The sequence below is a fragment of the Eptatretus burgeri genome, chromosome 4, assembly GCF_056783735.1.
Source record: "Eptatretus burgeri isolate ZD-2024b chromosome 4, Ebu_testis_v1, whole genome shotgun sequence".
In the NCBI taxonomy this organism is placed as follows: Eukaryota; Metazoa; Chordata; class Myxini; order Myxiniformes; family Myxinidae; genus Eptatretus; species Eptatretus burgeri.
In genome coordinates this window covers 136,385,722-136,403,696 of record NC_140964.1, presented here as the reverse complement: position 1 = coordinate 136,403,696, position 17,975 = coordinate 136,385,722, and the positions used below count along the sequence as shown (strand labels likewise).

Genomic DNA, 17,975 nt, shown 5'->3' with positions numbered 1-17,975 from the left:
CCTGCCAGTTGAGCCACGCTGCCCAGCCAGGAAATTGTGCGAGGGCATGTATGAAAATTTGAGGGCAAGGCCCAAATTTATAATGGACACCAACACAGGCGATGGGAATCATGTTTTTTAGAACCGATAGTTTTAAAAGTGTGAGGCGTTTTTGGAAAGCCCCGGGGTAGTTTTCAGGTTAACGAATGTTAGGGTAGATCGGAGATGTACCCCTTCGCACCATCCATCCCTTCGCTCATTGTAGGCCACTGGACTCACCTTGGTAGATCGCTGAACGCTGAGGAGGCCATTCTGAGGCTTCGTTGGGCCTCGAGACAGGACACAAGTCTCTCCCTGTTCCCCTCCAGAGAGGGAACGTAGGGGTTGGGAGTAGGCTAGGTGGACATAATAGGCTAGCCGGACAAAGACAATAAAGGGGGTGAGGGAGACAATTATAAAAATGAAGAGGGGCTAAATTTTGTTGTTTTTGTGGAAAATGAAGGGAGTGGGTATGGACAGAGACAGGCAAAGGCAATAGAGTGGGGGGGGGGGAGGGGGGACAGTCGGCAAGGTCCAAGCCCGCCTTCAGAGCGGCCGGCACCATCGCACTGCCTCCAGACCTCATGGAACCACACCAGAGGCCGGCCAGCTTCACCTGCCTGCCTGTTGTGCTGCCGCTGCCTATTTTGCATGGACTTGCCTTGCCATGCCTCGTTTGCCTGCCTCTGCCATGACCCCATGCTTGCTAGCCCTTGTTTGCGTTTGCCCCTGTGTCCATCCATCACCATGTGCGCCAGGAACATCCAGTTTTGCAAGGACTGCCCTGCAGGCAGCCCATGCATCCATCATGTCCATTTGTTTTGCGACCGTCTCCATCCATTCCCCTGCACCAAAGACTTTGCAACGACTTTTGCCTTTTACCTTTTTCCCTTGCTCAGATCACAAGTCCTGGGCCATGGTTAGTGTAATGTAATAGACAAGTTAAAATTGTAAATACGTGAACCCCCGCCTGCATGTTTGTTTTAGCTCCGGCAATTTTAGTTAAGTTGTCCGAATGAGTCTGAGAGTTTGTTGAGTTAGTTATGCAGTGCATTAGTTTATTTATTTTTGGGACACGTTTAAAGAAATGCCACACTCAGGGATCCGAAGGTAGAACGTACTCGGGGAAAACTTACACATGCTGGTCACACAAAAATTTGACGACTTGGGACGAGTCTGTAAAAAGGGGAGGGGGTAGTGTTACGAATTTGGAATTCAATTGCACACAACATACAGGTTCCCTTTGTCAGCTATGTCGATAAGTACATGTTCCCTAGATAGCTCACCTTCCATTGTTTAAATATTTTGAAATCGATTCGATGCGCTGCGGATCGATTTAATAGTTAGGGAGCAAACAATGGAGACGTCCCTCCCCCTCTTCTGCGAAGAGGAAGAAGAACCCTGCCATCCCGTGACATCAACAACTCCCTCCCACCCATGGTTGAGCAGGGGGTGGATCACGAGGGCATGAGTCACGCCTGGTGCGGGGGAGGGGGTGGGAAGGATAAAGGGGAGAGCTTTTCTTTGTTCATGTGGGAGTCCCGTGGTCGGGCTGAGTTCGTGGGAGTCCCATGGCAGAGTTCGTGTGCTGAGTCCCGTGGGAGGAGTAAGCTTTTTTGCTTCAGAGAGAGCAGTCGTTCAGCAGGCCATCGGGTCCTGCTTGGCTTGCTTGGCTTGAGGCCTTCGGAAGCTTTTTGCTTTTTTCAGCTTCAGCTGCTGCTTTGTTTTGGAAGTAACTTGAGCCAGTTGTTTGGCTCGAGCTGCGAGTGGAGGCTTCTTCCTCTTCTTCCTCTTCTTCCTCTTTTTCTTGGTTCGTTGAGCTTTTCGTTCTCCATTTTGTTTCCCGGCTTGGTGCGACGCATCGGCCTCTTCTTGTCGTTGGATCCTCGGGGAAGCGACGATCGACAGGAAGGATCGGCACCTCGTCTCACCGGCACGTGTTGAGAAGCGCGGGAGGATTCGCGGGAGCTCGGGAAGGATCGCGGCGATTGGATCCAGCTCGCTCTCGCTGGAGCCCGGGTCCGAACAAGTTGAAGACCACACGAGGTGGAAAGGTTCGAGTCAAGCTCTGAGTTTCAGCTCACTTGTCCTCTGAGCTGGAGCTCGTGATTAAAGGCCTCAGCCACCGTTTCGTGTGTGTGTGTGTGTGTGTGTGTGTGTGTGTGTGTGTGTGTGTGTGTGTGTGTGTGTGTGTGTGTGTGTGTGCGTGCGCGCGCGTGCGTACATGTGTCCGTGGGCCCGTCTCATAAGTAGGAACTGCTGTTAAGTGCAAATGACACTACATAATAAGTAGACGGTTGTAGTTCTTTTGTCGTGCTTTTGTTGCTTGTATAATTGCATACGTGTTTTATTATAATAAATGTCCTTGGGTGAATGCAAACCTGCTCGTTGCGTCCATTCCCTCATTGACTGAACATGTCGTGTGTCTGGGAGTTAGAAAGCTGTTGGTTTGCCGTAATAGGGGGACATTTGGACTGAAGGTTCTCGGCGATTACGCCGCTCGGAATCGTGCACGGACAAGCTCGCCTCGGCGGTTTGTGCCGTACGAGTTCCGTCAAGGGTGGAATACCCCGGTAGTTGGATCACGTGGGTATTTAGGTACATTGAAGATTGGCAATCGACCCAACCCCACGTGATCTGTCGATTGGCGTATTTTGGTTCTTGTACAAGGACCCGTCACTCGGAGTTATCCGGGCGGCGACCTATATTCCGGGCGATCGGTCGGGCCGACTCGACTTGCGGTTCTGTTCAGAGCGGTCGGTTGGCGGCTGACCCCCGGCCTGTAACAATATATTTATTTATATATATTTATTTATATACATAAATATATATATATATATATATATATATATATATATATATATATATGTATATGTATATGTATATATATATATATATGTATATATATATATATATATGTATATATATATATATGTATATGTATATATATATATATATATGTATATATATATATATATATATATATATATATATATATATATACACGAGCTGGAGTACCTGGCGTTGCCCGGGGGAAATAATTGGAATAAGAAAGGGGTAAATTGTGGTGCTTAATATATATCACATTTAATTTGGACATATTTCACATTTCTTTGTCGTGGTCAGCGTTTGTCATCAGTGTTCCTGAGGCTGTCACGGTGGTTGTCGTAGTTATCAGCAACGAAGTTGTTTTTTTTTTTTTTTAATATATATATTTTATTTTATTTTATTTTTTGCTCCTTGCGGATAACGCCCAGTTGCTCTGTTTCGATCTTGCAGTCGACATCGACCAGAAACTGCTGAAAGAGTTGTCGCATCTGCAGTATATGGTTGCCCTCTCTCACCATGATGTGGTAGCTGTAGTACTGCAGATGTATGAGTTTTCGTCCATCCTGTCCAGTCGCAGACCTGGCTACCAGATGGATGCTGTGGCCATCTGTTCTATATGGGAACAGTAGGGGATACTGGAGTGCATCATAAGATGCATGCAGCTCACTGATCCTTTTAAATTCCCCATCGTAAAGTCTGAGGAAAATGTCTCTGGGTTCTGTTGGCTCATTGTCCATTGGGATGGCGACTTCAACTGCAGACTGGGCATTGTAGCGGCGTGTGTGCTCTCCTTGCGGTCGCTTGTTCTCTCTGATGATGAGCTGGTGTTCTTCAGAGTTGCCTTCTTCTGCATATACATCTCTTGCAGTCTTGAGCTCACGGACCCGATGGTTATTCTCATGAAACCTTTTTGTGAGCATCTCAAAGATCTGTGGTTTGAGGCTACTGTGGTTCCTGGCAGCCAGCTCCTTGGCATGTGAGTCCAGAAAGTAGACCTGTAGGAACTTTGGCTGGCCCTCTTCAGGCAGGAGCAAGCTGCCAATGCATTGGAACATTTGACCTTGGATCTGGAAGCTCGGGTTCCAGCCCTGGACTTCAGCTTCCTTCTGCCCAAAGCTCGTCATCGCAAAGCTGCCCTTATACGTCCGAATGTTTTCAAGGAAGTGTTTGCTGAGAGGACCTTCGCCTGAGAGAAGTTCCTTCAGCAAGGGAGGAAGGGCAGGAGAGGGCTCAAGGGCGACCTTGCCATTGCTGCAGCACACACCCTTGGTCTCTCCCTTGAACTTGTAAGCGGAGCAGTGGATGCAGACTTGGTTCATTTGGCCAATGTCTGCATGAGTTGTTGGGTCAGCCGGGTCATACATGAATGCCACCCTGTTGGCATTGTGCTCTTGTGCCTGGGCCAGTGCTCGTGCTTCTGCAGTGCAGTGAAGCATGACCTCAAGTCTTGCATCACACTCTTCCTCAGTGTCATTTGCTCGCCGCTGTTGTTGCTGATGAGTCTGTTCACTGAGCCTGGCTCATTGCTCCTCTTCAGTCTCATTTTGTTGCTGCTGCTGTTGCCGTTGTGCCTGATCATTTAGCCTGACTGATTGCTCCTCTTCAGTCTCCTGTTGTCTCTTCGTGTGTTTTCGCTTCGCTGCAGCTGCCTTGGTATGCTGGAGCTCTTCATTCTTCGGGGCATCTAAAATCAGAAAGTAAAATTTTGATCAGAAACCTTGCAAACGTTCACTGGTCTGTCTTTGTCTTATTTTGATCAGGTTGTGAATAAAACAGTCGTGGTGCAGAAAATCAATCAATTGCGGCAGAACAATTGAAACGGCCAAATAAAATGGACGATTTTGTTTTTTTCGTTTTGTTAAACATCTTAGGTGTGATGTAGTACCTCTGAGACGTGCTGATTCCGAATATGCCTTTAGTTTTGCTCTGTGATGCATAGTTCTCGAGTTTTAACGGGACAAACAAACATCCACTTCGACTTTATATATTTAAAGAAGATATGTGTAGATGTATATATGTGTATATATATATATATATATATATATATATATATATATATATATATATATATATATATATATATATATCGTTGTGGATTTCCACCACCCCGGCGTGCGGGCGACCGCCTGTAGCTAATTGCGGCTGTGCTCGCCCACCGAACATAGCAATCCAGTCGCAGCTTTTCGGATCAATGCCGAAACCCAGCTACGGGTGTTGTTAACCACACCATAAATCAGCCAACTCTTCTGTCCACACGCGACAGGGTTGATTGCCGAATTGTCGATGTACCTAATTATTCGCGCAGACAGAAATGCCAGGGATTTACACCTCAACGGGACCCGTACGGACACGAGCCGCTTTAAGCAGCTCACTCCGTTTGCGATTGCCGAGCGGTTTATTAATTATCACCAAGCCCGTCAGGCCCGATTATCGTATCAGCTATTAAATATCCAGCTATTATTCCGAACGCAACTATGGCAGTTCAATGGAGGAAGGGACACAACGAACAGGTGCATATTCAAACAATGGGGACATTTATTTCCAATGCAGGCATGAATGCAATGAATGGGGGGATGGGGACAAGACGTGAGCAAAAGGACCCACAGCCGTTGTCTATCTATTATTTAATGTACAGGCACTTAACAGTTCTACTTGTAGGACAAGGCGCCACAGATTTCCATGCAAAAATCCCAGAAAAGAACAGGGAGAACTGGGCCCGTAGGCCTTTAATGTTCCTCGGAGCTTGGAAGACCGCAATAGCTCTGAGAGACCGAGCAGGCTACCTGCCACCCTCTTGGTGACTTGCTGGGTGACCCTCGATGTCTCCGCCCGCACTCGACTGGACTCCACCAGCTCCCGACTCCACTCTCGACTCTCACGGCACCTCCGACGACCAAGGAGACAAGGAGAGTGACTCTCTCACCCACTCACCAACCGCCAGCTGCCAACTCCGAAGTCCGACTCCAGACTCCAGACTGCTGGCAACTCCTCTCCTCAACTCCTTCTCAGCGTCTCCAGCATGGCCCTTTATCGCCCCGGAGCTTCGCCCCTCCCTTCTCGGCGCGCGGGGGAAAAATCCAGGAAGTGGTGTTTTTCTTCGGTGAATACTTTTAACCGCCACTTCTGTTTACCCGTTCTGAGGGAAAATTCCAACAGAGCTCGGCTTGGCTCTGTTGTTGTTGCCCAACCGTCACTTCTGTTTACCCGTTCTGAGAGATATCGGGGCGGGAGTTGTTGAGATGCTGTTGTGGTGGTGGTGTGGTTGTAGTGTGGTTGGCGTTGTGGGGATAGCGTGGTTGTTGAGATGCTGTCTGTTTGAAAGAGATGTTGGTGGTTGTGGAGAAGGTGGTGATGAGATGTTTAAAATAAAGATAGAAAAGAATAATACGACCTCAAGATTCACAGCCCAGCACACGAATGATGTCCCTTCGACATCGGTGGGGAAATCTAATCTAGACAAACACTTATCGACATAACTGATCTTCGGGGAACCTTAATGGTGTTCTGTGAATTTCCACAACCGTAACAATATATATATATATATATATATATATATATATATATATATATATATATATATATATATATATATATATATATATATATATATATATATATATATATATATATATATTGAGTCAAAAGTAGCGTCCGATTTCTGTTTTTTCGGCTGTCAGATTCTTTCTGGGAAGTCATGTTGTTAATAATTGTCTTGCAGATTATTAATTTTCGTAATTTCTTTATTTTTGACTTTTGTGGTCAGATGAGACATGTTTTAGGCTTAATGGCCCAATTAACAGACACAATTGTGTCTACTGGGCTGCGAATAACCCGAGAGTGACAGATAAGAAGGACGTAAATTTACCTGGAGTGATAGTTTGGGCAGCCATGTCTCCATTAGGGATAATTGGACCCTTTTTCTTTGAGGCATCTGTCACTGCAGAAATTTACCTGGATATGCTGCAAACCTTCTTTTGGCCCAGGGTACAAGATCAGGACTGTTATTTCCAGCATGATGGAGCTCCACCTCATTATGGACGTTATGTTCGTCAGTGGCTTGATGAAAACTTTCACAGAAAGTGGATCTGCCACCGCGGTCCGATCGAGTGGCCGGCACGCTCCCCAGATCTTACGCCTCCAGATTTCTTTCTTTGGGGGCTCATGAAGGACCTTGTTTATCGTGAAAAGCCTCGTACCATTCAGGAATTGAAGTAAAGGCTCAAATCACTGCAAAGTTTGAGGAAATTGATATTGAACTCTGCAGACGTGTGTGCCGCTCTGTGCCTGCTCTGCTGCAATTTTGCATCGATCATGAGGGAGGGCACTTTGAAAATTGCAAGTAAAACAGCTTGGTTCAATTCTGCAATTTTTTTCTAGTAATAAATGGTTAGATAAACATGTCAATTTATTTCTACCTTCTTGTACACTGTAATACAAATGGCAAACAATCAACTGACAGAAATCGGGTGCTACTTCTGACTCACCCAGTATATATATATATATATATATATATATATATATATATATATATATATATATATATATATATATATATATATATACATATATGTATGTATGTATGTATGTATATATATATATCAATCATGTTAACATTGATATAAACCTTTAAAATAAATGTAAAGCACGTTACCATTGAAATACACATGTAAAATAAATGTAAAGCACGTTAACATTGAAATACACATGTGAAATATGTATAATGCTTTGTAAAACATATATAAAATATAATAATGTGAACATCCTTTATAAGCATGATACTTGCAAAATCCATAAAACAAATTTGACTTCAAAAATATGCAACTCCTCTTCAAATTTGGATGAAATTTTGTGGAGTGCTTGGGTCAGTGACAAGGAAGAATTATTTTGACTTTCGTTACGATTTTGACCTCAATTGACAATTTTCTGACTTCAAATTTCAAGTCTATCTGAAATTTTAGGAATCTCGAAATAACTTCAAGACAATCAGATGAAAATTGACAATTTTAGAAATTCGGCCTATGTTGACCTTTTGGCTGATGTGGACTTCAAAAATAATTGGCTGGTTGAATTCAGTGACTTTAAATATATATCCTCTTCAAATTTCAACTCAATCGGATGAAAATTGAGGATTTTAGAAAAAAACACCTAAGTTGTTGACCTTTTGGTCGATGTTGACCTCCAAAATAATTGGCTAGTTGAATTCAGTGACCTGAAAAATAAATGTTTTTTTTTTTCAAATTTCAAGTCCTCAGATGAAAATTGAGGATTTTTGAAATACTACCTTCATTGTTTTGATTGATGTGGACCTCCAAAATAATTGGCTGCTTGAATTCAGTGACCTGAAATATAAATCCTCTTCAAATTTCAAGTCAATCGGATGAAAATTGAGGATTTTAGAAATACCACAAAAATGTTGACCTTTGGTCTCTGACCTTTTGGGCAATGCTGACCTCAAAAATAATTGGCTAGTTGAATTTATTGACCTTAAATATAAATCGTCTTAAAATTTCAAGTCAGTGGGATGAAAATTGAGGATTTTAGAAATCTCACCAATGTTGTTGACCTTTTGACCTCAAAAACAACAGGCTTCTTCCCTATTATATGACAAACTCTACCATGTGATGAAGTTTTGTGAAGATCGGTTTAAAATTGTGACCTGTTGGCGACAAATAGACAAATAGGTAAACAGACAAACAGACAGACAGAATAACAAAATCAACTGACCAATATACTTGAAAAATCTTCGATTTTGCAAGTAACAAACAGACAGAAAGGGGTGAAAACTTACCCTTCTTCACCTTTGCTGGTGGAGGTAATTAAACACATCACAATCAAAATTAATACGTTAAAAAAAAAAAAATATATATATATATAAATCATGTTAACAATGAAATAAATGTGAAAATGAAATATGGTGTAAATGCAATAAAATAAGAGTTGTACCTTTTTAATTCATTACAAAATAGCGAGGTGGGTTATCGTAAATATATTATGTATTTACAGTGTACTCTTCCAGAAATAGAAAACTCAAGACTTAGCTCTGAATGATGCTTTCGAGGGGGAATGGTGGAGCGGGCAGTGTGTGGAGCGGGGGAAGTATGAGCGCCGAAGGTGGAGCAGTGAGGGGCGGGGGGGAGGGGTGGGAATGGGTGAGCAAGGAGGGGTGAATGGGATTTAGTGATCGAAAGAGCAGCATTATCTTTGTGATGAAGTTGCTGGCAGCATTGCCACATAGGAGAAGGAAGGGTAAGACAACCCTTAACCACCTTGCCTTGAACCCCAATCTTTCCTGCTTGGGGAGGAAGATACGAGTTGCCATCCTCTTCCAGAATAATCCCATCTTGTCGGCGGTAAAAACCTGCTCTGGTATAAATCCCTTTCCCTCGATTACTTCTATGAGCTGCAGTAACCCTCAGAAAATAAGTGTTTGAGAACAAGGGTTTGAGTCCGGGTGTCGAAAAGTGAGGGTTTGGGAATTGGTTACGAATACGGAGTTGGAAAATAAAGGTTTGAGAATGAGGTTTGAAGGATAATGAAGGTTTGGGAATGAGGATTGAAGGAAAATGAAGGTTTAGGAATGCGAAAGAGTACAATGGGTTCTATCTTTAATCTGTAATGGACTAAAGTTTACAAAAAGCAAGAGAGGGATTGTATCGAGACTGGAAGGATTAGAGGTAGGGGAGAAACGTATCAAGGGAAGACACAGTTTCAATTATTAGCTTGCATACATAATAAGACCTCAACATACGATCTCCACAATACATATTTGTCGATTGTCGCAGTGTATAAGCAACATACTCACTCGAGGCCTCAACACGGAGGGGTTATAATTAAACCTGTGTGAAGCAATCTTTTCAATAACAGGCACAAGTGTAAATTTGGGTGCATCAAACGCCCCCTTTTTTGCGAAAGTTTGAAAAACATAACGGCGATAGAACAGATGTGTTCGAATACATGAAAAAACATTTCTCGTTTTTTTTTCAGAATTTTCGGTCATCATCTTGGGGGTCCACATCGGGGTCAAAGTTCAGGCACGCAGCTCCTGCGCATTTTTCAGAATAAGTTTGCCGGAGAAGCGGGAAACTGGTGATTTTCCCAGAAAAAAAAACAACAAAATAGTAACAAATGCTTCGGTTCTTTCAAATTCACGGCTTTATGACCCAGAATTATGTCTATTCATATCGAGGTACTCATATAATGTCATTAATGATCAAGTTTCAAGCGTTTCCAGAGATTCGGATTCTCTTTCCTGTCATTCTCAGTGACTTGTTGCATATTCTGAAAGTGTTCTTCAGACGTAGCTGCACCGAGACGGTCCGTTCCGAGTATTATTAGACGTTCAGCCGCATTATTAGTTACATTGAGTGCTTTGGTTTTAGATTTTGAATCCACATAGGCTGGAAGTGTTGCCCACTCACTCACTTCATACGTTAAGAATGAATCGTCCAGTTCAAGTTCTCGGAACACAAACCAAGAATCAACCGAGACAAAGTCAGATAGGCTAGATGTCAAGTGAATGTCCTTGGGGAAGTGAGGCTTTCTGAAGTCTGTACCAAAGCGCCCAATAGGCAATAGTTCAAGTTCCTTTGTCCAAACTTTTACAGTCCAAACTGTCCAAATCGTCCAAACTTTTAGATTCATGATCTGCCACGTGTCAAATTCTCCGGGAAAAAATACCATTTTCCGGGAAACTGTGCCAACAAATTACAAGCCAACCGTGTTACAAGCATCACCAAAGGAGCAGTACATTGATATGTCAGAATTATTTCACCACCAGACACAAGTTTTCATCACTATACAGTGGAAAATAACACTTATTCTGAAAAATGCGCAGGAGCTTCGTGCCTAAACTTTGACACCGATGTGGACCCCCAAGATGATGACCGAAAATTCTGAAAAAAAAATGAGAAATGTTTTTTCACGTATTCGAACACATCTGTGCTATCGCCGTTATGTTTTTCAAACTTTCGCAAAAGGGGGGGGTGCTTGATGCACCCTAGTGTAAATACAATGATAGTTAAATTTCTGTTATTGACACCAAATCACCACCTCCTGAACATACGATCTTCACAATACATATGACTCGATCACTCCTGGGGAAAAAAGAGCAGGCAGTGTGTAAGCACAAGACCCAATTGAGGCCTGAAAGCCAACCGTCTGATTTTAATTTTTTTAATTTTTCAATTTTTTTTTCCATCCAAACATGGCGATCGCCTTCCTCTGGATGAAAGATGAGGCCATCAATGCAAATTTTGGTTGCACTGCTTGCTGCATTGTGTGAATGCATAGATGAACAAGCAAACACACAAACAAACAAACTTTCGTCTTTATATATTAGATTTATATACGGTGCACTTTACCATCGACAATACCTTCATATAAATTAATTTAATTCATTCATTATTCACAATCTACACTTCCCATTTTAAGGTGTGCTTTGGGGCTGTTTCCTCGATGAGGACTTGCGTACTTGTTGACAATATGACAGTGACCTCAGGTTATCTTGGTTTTTCCAAAATCTTTTCTTCTTTTTTTAACATAAGGGTCTCGGGCTCGTCTCATGGAAGAGCTAAACAACAAAGGACAGAAGGTTTACAAACGAACAAAGCCCAAAGGACGGGGAGGTATGGTGATGGACTTGCACAATGAATAAAGGAGGAATAACACAAAAATGAGTAACAATGGCCCCGAGAAGATTGGAATGGGGAAGAATGAGCATGTGTAGTGGCTATCAGGGATGTGTTTGGGTGAAAGGATGAGGTGTAATGATGGGAAGCGCATCTGAAACGATGCAATGAGGACGAGACAACAGAAAATGAAAACACTTCCAGAATTGGGAGAATAAGAGGAAAATGAATGCATGTGGTCAATCAGTCAGGACTTTGGGAGGACGAGCAGGTGAGGGTATTTATAGGAATGTTTGTGACCTGTGGCAGCTTGGGAAGGAGAGAGGTTGGAGAGGGCATAAGGAGCAAGGCCAGATGTAAGCTTTTACTTCATGGAGAACCCACCGATCTTCCACTGATGGGAGAGTGACAGTACCTGGGAATCTGTGTTCTCCATGCTCTCCTCAAACAGGAGGAAGATTCTCTTTACTCTTCCTTGTAGGGAAGAGAGAATTTACATCTTAAGTTGAGATTCCACTGGTGTGGAAGACCGGGACGTTGACTGCCTCAAGAGTAGTAAGATGGGAAGGAGGAACATCAGCCTCGAGTGTGGAGCCATATTTGACATATGATCCCTTGGGTTGCCAGTTAATGTCTTCCCTTTCCTCCCTTGGATTGCCAGTTAATGTCCTCACCTTCCTCCCTTGGATTGCTCGTTAATGTAATCACCTTCCTCCCTTGGATTGCTCGTTAATGTAATCACCTTCCTCCCTTGGATTGCTCGTTAATGTCCTCCCCTTCCTCCCTTGGATTGCCAGTTAATGTCCTCCCTTTCCTCCCTTGGATTGCCAGTTAATGTCCTCCCCTTCCTCCCTTGGATTGCCAGTTAATGTCCTCACCTTCCTCCCTTGGATTGCCAGTTAATGTCCTCCCTTTCCTCCCTTGGATTGCCAGTTAATCTCCCCCCCTTCCTCCCTTGGATTGCCAGTTAATGTCCTCACCTTCCTCCCTTGGATTGCCAGTTAATGTCCCCCCCCTTCCTCCTTTGGATTGCCAGTTAATGTCCTCACTTTCCTCCCTTGGATTGCCAGTTAAATGTCCTCACCTTCCTCCCTTGGATTGCCCGTTAATGTCCTCACTTTCCTCCCTTGGATTGCCCATTAATGTCCTCCCCTTCCTCCCTTGGATTGCCAGTTAATGTCCTCCCCTTCCTCCCTTGGATTGCCAGTTAATGTCCTCACCTTCCTCCCTTGGATTGTCAGTTAATGTCCCCCCCCTTCCTCCTTTGGATTGCCAGTTAATGTCCTCATTTTCCTCCCTTGGATTGCCAGTTAATGTCCTCACTTTCCTCCGTTGGATTGCCAGTTAATGTCCTCACTTTCCTCCCTTGGATTGCCAGTTAATGTCCTCCCCTTCCTCCCTTGGATTGCCAGTTAATGTCCTCCCCTTCCTCCCTTGGATTGCCAGTTAATGTCCTCCCCTTCCTCCCTTGGATTGCCAGTTAATGTCCTCACTTTCCTCCCTTGGATTGCCCGTTAATGTCCTCCCCTTCCTCCCTTGGATTGCCAGTTAATGTCCTCCCCTTCCTCCCTTGGATTGCCAGTTAATGTCCTCACCTTCCTCCCTTGGATTGCCAGTTAATGTCCCCCCCCTTCCTCCCTTGGATTGCCAGTTAATGTCCTCACTTTCCTCCTTTGGATTGCCAGTTAATGTCCCCCCCCTTCCTCCCTTGGATTGCCAGTTAATATCCTCACTTTCCTCCCTTGGATTGCCAGTTAATGTCCCCCCCCCATTCCTCCCTTGGATTGCCAGTTAATGTCCTCACCTTCCTACCTTGGATTGCCAGTTAATGTCCTCACCTTCCTCCCTTGGATTGCCAGTTAATGTCCTCACCTTCCTCCCTAGGATTGCCAGTTAATGTCCTCACTTTCCTCCCTTGGATTGCCCGTTAATGTCCTCCCCTTCCTCCCTTGGATTGCCAGTTAATGTCCTCCCCTTCCTCCCTTGGATTGCCAGTTAATGTCCTCACTTTCCTCCCTTGGATTGCCAGTTAATGTCCTCACCTTCCTCCCTTGGATTGCCAGTTAATGTCCTCACCTTCCTCCCTTGGATTGCCAGTTAATGTCCTCCCCTTCCTCCCTTGGATTGCCAGTTAATGTCCTCACCTTCCTCCCTTGGATTGCCAGTTAATGTCCTCATCTTCCTCCCTTGGATTGCCAGTTAATGTCCCCCCCCTTCCTCCCTTGGATTGCCAGTTAATGTCCTCACTTTCCTCCTTTGGATTGCCAGTTAATGTCCCCCCCCTTCCTCCCTTGGATTGCCAGTTAATATCCTCACTTTCCTCCCTTGGATTGCCAGTTAATGTCCCCCCCCATTCCTCCCTTGGATTGCCAGTTAATGTCCCTCACCTTCCTACCTTGGATTGCCAGTTAATGTCCTCACCTTCCTCCCTTGGATTGCCAGTTAATGTCCTCACCTTCCTCCCTAGGATTGCCAGTTAATGTCCTCACTTTCCTCCCTTGGATTGCCCGTTAATGTCCTCCCCTTCCTCCCTTGGATTGCCAGTTAATGTCCTCCCCTTCCTCCCTTGGATTGCCAGTTAATGTCCTCACTTTCCTCCCTTGGATTGCCAGTTAATGTCCTCACCTTCCTCCCTTGGATTGCCAGTTAATGTCCTCACCTTCCTCCCTTGGATTGCCAGTTAATGTCCTCCCCTTCCTCCCTTGGATTGCCAGTTAATGTCCTCACCTTCCTCCCTTGGATTGCCAGTTAATGCCCCCCCTTCCTCCCTTGTATTGCCAGTTAATGTCCTCACCTTCCTCCCTTGGATTTCCAGTTAATGTCCCCCCCTTCCTCCCTTGGATTGCCAGTTAATGTCCTCACTTTCCTCCCTTGGATTGCCCGTTAATGTCCTCCCCTTCCTCCCTTGGATTGCCAGTTAATGTCCTCCCCTTCCTCCCTTGGATTGCCAGTTAATGTCCTCACCTTCCTCCCTTGGATTGCCAGTTAATGTCCTCCCCTTCCTCCCTTGGATTGCCAGTTAATGTCCTCACCTTCCTCCCTTGGATTGCCAGTTAATGTCCTCACTTTCCTCCCTTGGATTGCCAGTTAATGCCCCCCCCTTCCTCCCTTGTATTGCCAGTTAATGTCCTCACCTTCCTCCCTTGGATTGCCAGTTAATGTCCCCCCCTTCCTCCCTTGGATTGCCAGTTAATGTCCTCACTTTCCTCCCTTGGATTGCCCGTTAATGTCCTCCCCTTCCTCCCTTGGATTGCCAGTTAATGTCCTCACCTTCCTCCCTTGGATTGCCGGTTAATGTTCCCCCCCCTTCCTCCCTTGGATTGCCAGTTAATGTCCTCACTTTCCTCCCTTGGATTGCCAGTTAATGTCCACTCCCTTCCTCCCTTGGATTGCCAGTTAATGTCCTCACCTTCCTACCTTGGATTGCCAGTTAATGTCCTCCCCTTCCTCCCTTGGATTGCCAGTTAATGTCCTCCCCTCCCTCCCTTGGATTGCCAGTTAATGTCCTCACCTTCCTCCCTTGGATTGCCAGTTAATGTTCCCCCCCCCTTCCTCCCTTGGATTGCCCGTTAATGTCCTCCCCTTCCTCCCTTGGATTGCCAGTTAATGTCCTCACTTTCCTCCCTTGGATTGCCCGTTAATGTCCTCCCCTTCCTCCCTTGGATTGTCAGTTAATGTCCTCACTTTCCTCCCTTGGATTGCCAGTTAATGTCCTCACCTTCCTCCCTTGGATTGCCAGTTAATGTCCCCCCCCCTTCCTCCCTTGGATTGCCAGTTAATGTCCTCACTTTCCTCCCTTGGATTGCCCGTTAATGTCCTCCCCTTCCTCCCTTGGATTGCCAGTTAATGTCCTCACCTTCCTCCCTTGGATTGCCGGTTAATGTTCCCCCCCCTTCCTCCCTTGGATTGCCAGTTAATGTCCTCACTTTCCTCCCTTGGATTGCCAGTTAATGTCCCCTCCCTTCCTCCCTTGGATTGCCAGTTAATGTCCTCACCTTCCTACCTTGGATTGCCAGTTAATGTCCTCCCCTTCCTCCCTTGGATTGCCAGTTAATGTTCCCCCCCTTCCTCCCTTGGATTGCCAGTTAATGTCCTCCCCTCCCTCCCTTGGATTGCCAGTTAATGCCCTCACCTTCCTCCCTTGGATTGCCAGTTAATGTTCCCCCCCCCTTCCTCCCTTGGATTGCCCGTTAATGTCCTCCCCTTCCTCCCTTGGATTGCCAGTTAATGTCCTCACTTTCCTCCCTTGGATTGCCAGTTAATGTCCTCCCCTTCCTCCCTTGGATTGCCAGTTAATGTCCTCCCCTTCCTCCCTTGGATTGCCAGTTAATGTCCTCACCTTCCTCCCTTGGATTGCCAGTTAATGTCCCCACCCCTTCCTCCCTTGGATTGCCAGTTAATGTCCTCACTTTCCTCCCTTGGATTGCCAGTTAATGTCCTCCCTTTCCTCCCTTGGATTGCCAGTTAATGTCCTCACTTTCCTCCCTTGGATTGCCAGTTAATGTCCTCACTTTCCTCCCTTGGATTGCCAGTTAATGTCCTCACCTTCCTCCCTTCGGTTGCCAGTTAATGTCCTCACCTTCCTCCCTTTGGTTGCCAGTTAATGTCCTCACTTTCCTCCCTTGGATTGCCAGTTAATGTCCTCACCTTCCTCCCTTCGGTTGCCAGTTAATGTCCTCACCTTCCTCCCTTCGGTTGCCAGTTAATGTCCTCACCTTCCTCCCTTGGATTGCCAGTTAATGTCCTCCCCTTCCTCCCTTGGATTGCCAGTTAATGTCCTCACCTTCCTCCCTTGGATTGCCAGTTAATGCCCCCCCTTCCTCCCTTGGATTGCCAGTTAATGTCCTCACTTTCCTCCCTTGGATTGCCCGTTAATGTCCTCCCCTTCCTCCCTTGGATTGCCAGTTAATGTCCTCCCCTTCCTCCCTTGGATTGCCAGTTAATGTCCTCACCTTCCTCCCTTGGATTGCCAGGTAATGTCCTCCCCTTCCTCCCTTGGATTGCCAGTTAATGTCCTCACCTTCCTCCCTTGGATTGCCAGTTAATGTCCTCACTTTCCTCCCTTGGATTGCCAGTTAATGCCCCCCCTTCCTCCCTTGTATTGCCAGTTAATGTCCTCACCTTCCTCCCTTGGATTGCCAGTTAATGTCCCCCCCTTCCTCCCTTGGATTGCCAGTTAATGTCCTCACTTTCCTCCCTTGGATTGCCCGTTAATGTCCTCCCCTTCCTCCCTTGGATTGCCAGTTAATGTCCTCACCTTCCTCCCTTGGATTGCCGGTTAATGTTCCCCCCCCTTCCTCCCTTGGATTGCCAGTTAATGTCCTCACTTTCCTCCCTTGGATTGCCAGTTAATGTCCCCTCCCTTCCTCCCTTGGATTGCCAGTTAATGTCCTCACCTTCCTACCTTGGATTGCCAGTTAATGTCCTCCCCTTCCTCCCATGGATTGCCAGTTAATGTTCCCCCCCTTCCTCCCTTGGATTGCCAGTTAATGTCCTCCCCTCCCTCCCTTAGATTGCCAGTTAATGTCCTCACCTTCCTCCCTTGGATTGCCAGTTAATGTTCCCCCCCCCTTCCTCCCTTGGATTGCCCGTTAATGTCCTCCCCTTCCTCCCTTGGATTGCCAGTTAATGTCCTCACTTTCCTCCCTTGGATTGCCCGTTAATGTCCTCCCCTTCCTCCCTTGGATTGTCAGTTAATGTCCTCACTTTCCTCCCTTGGATTGCCAGTTAATGTCCTCACCTTCCTCCCTTGGATTGCCAGTTAATGTCCCCCCCCCCCCTTCCTCCCTTGGATTGCCAGTTAATGTCCTCACTTTCCTCCCTTGGATTGCCAGTTAATGTCCTCCCCTTCCTCCCTTGGATTGCCAGTTAATGTCCTCACCTTCCTCCCTTGGATTGCCAGTTAATGTCCCTCCCCTTCCTCCCTTGGATTGCCAGTTAATGTCCTCACTTTCCTCCCTTGGAGTGCCAGTTAATGTCCTCACTTTCCTCCCTTGGATTGCCAGTTAATGTTCTCACCTTCCTCCCTTAGGTTGCCAGCTAATGTCCTCACCTTCCTCCCTTGGATTGCCAGTTAATGTCCTCACCTTCCTCCCTTGGATTGCCAGTTAATGTCCTCCCTTTCCTCCCTTGGATTGCCAGTTAATGTCCCCCCCTTCCTCCCTTGGATTGCCAGTTAATGTCCCCCCCCCTTCCTCCTTTGGATTGCCAGTTAATGTCCTCACTTTCCTCCCTTGGATTGCCAGTTAATGTCCTCACCTTCCTCCCTTGGATTGCCCGTTAATGTCCTCACTTTCCTCCCTTGGATTGCCCGTTAATGTCCTCCCCTTCCTCCCTTGGATTGCCAGTTAATGTCCTCCCCTTCCTCCCTTGGATTGCCAGTTAATGTCCTCACCTTCCTCCCTTGGATTGCCAGTTCATGTCCCCCCCTTCCTCCTTTGGATTGCCAGTTAATGTCCTCACTTTCCTCCCTTGGATTGCCAGTTAATGTCCTCACTTTCC

At 45.8% G+C, this 17,975-nt stretch overlaps 1 protein-coding gene across 1 annotated transcript in view; it reads left to right on the top strand.

Moving 5' to 3' along the window:
• The window catches only part of OBSCN (obscurin, cytoskeletal calmodulin and titin-interacting RhoGEF), a 498,370-nt gene that overhangs the window by 39,948 nt on the left and 440,447 nt on the right, over nt 1-17,975 (top strand). The gene's annotated exons all lie outside the window — the stretch shown is intronic.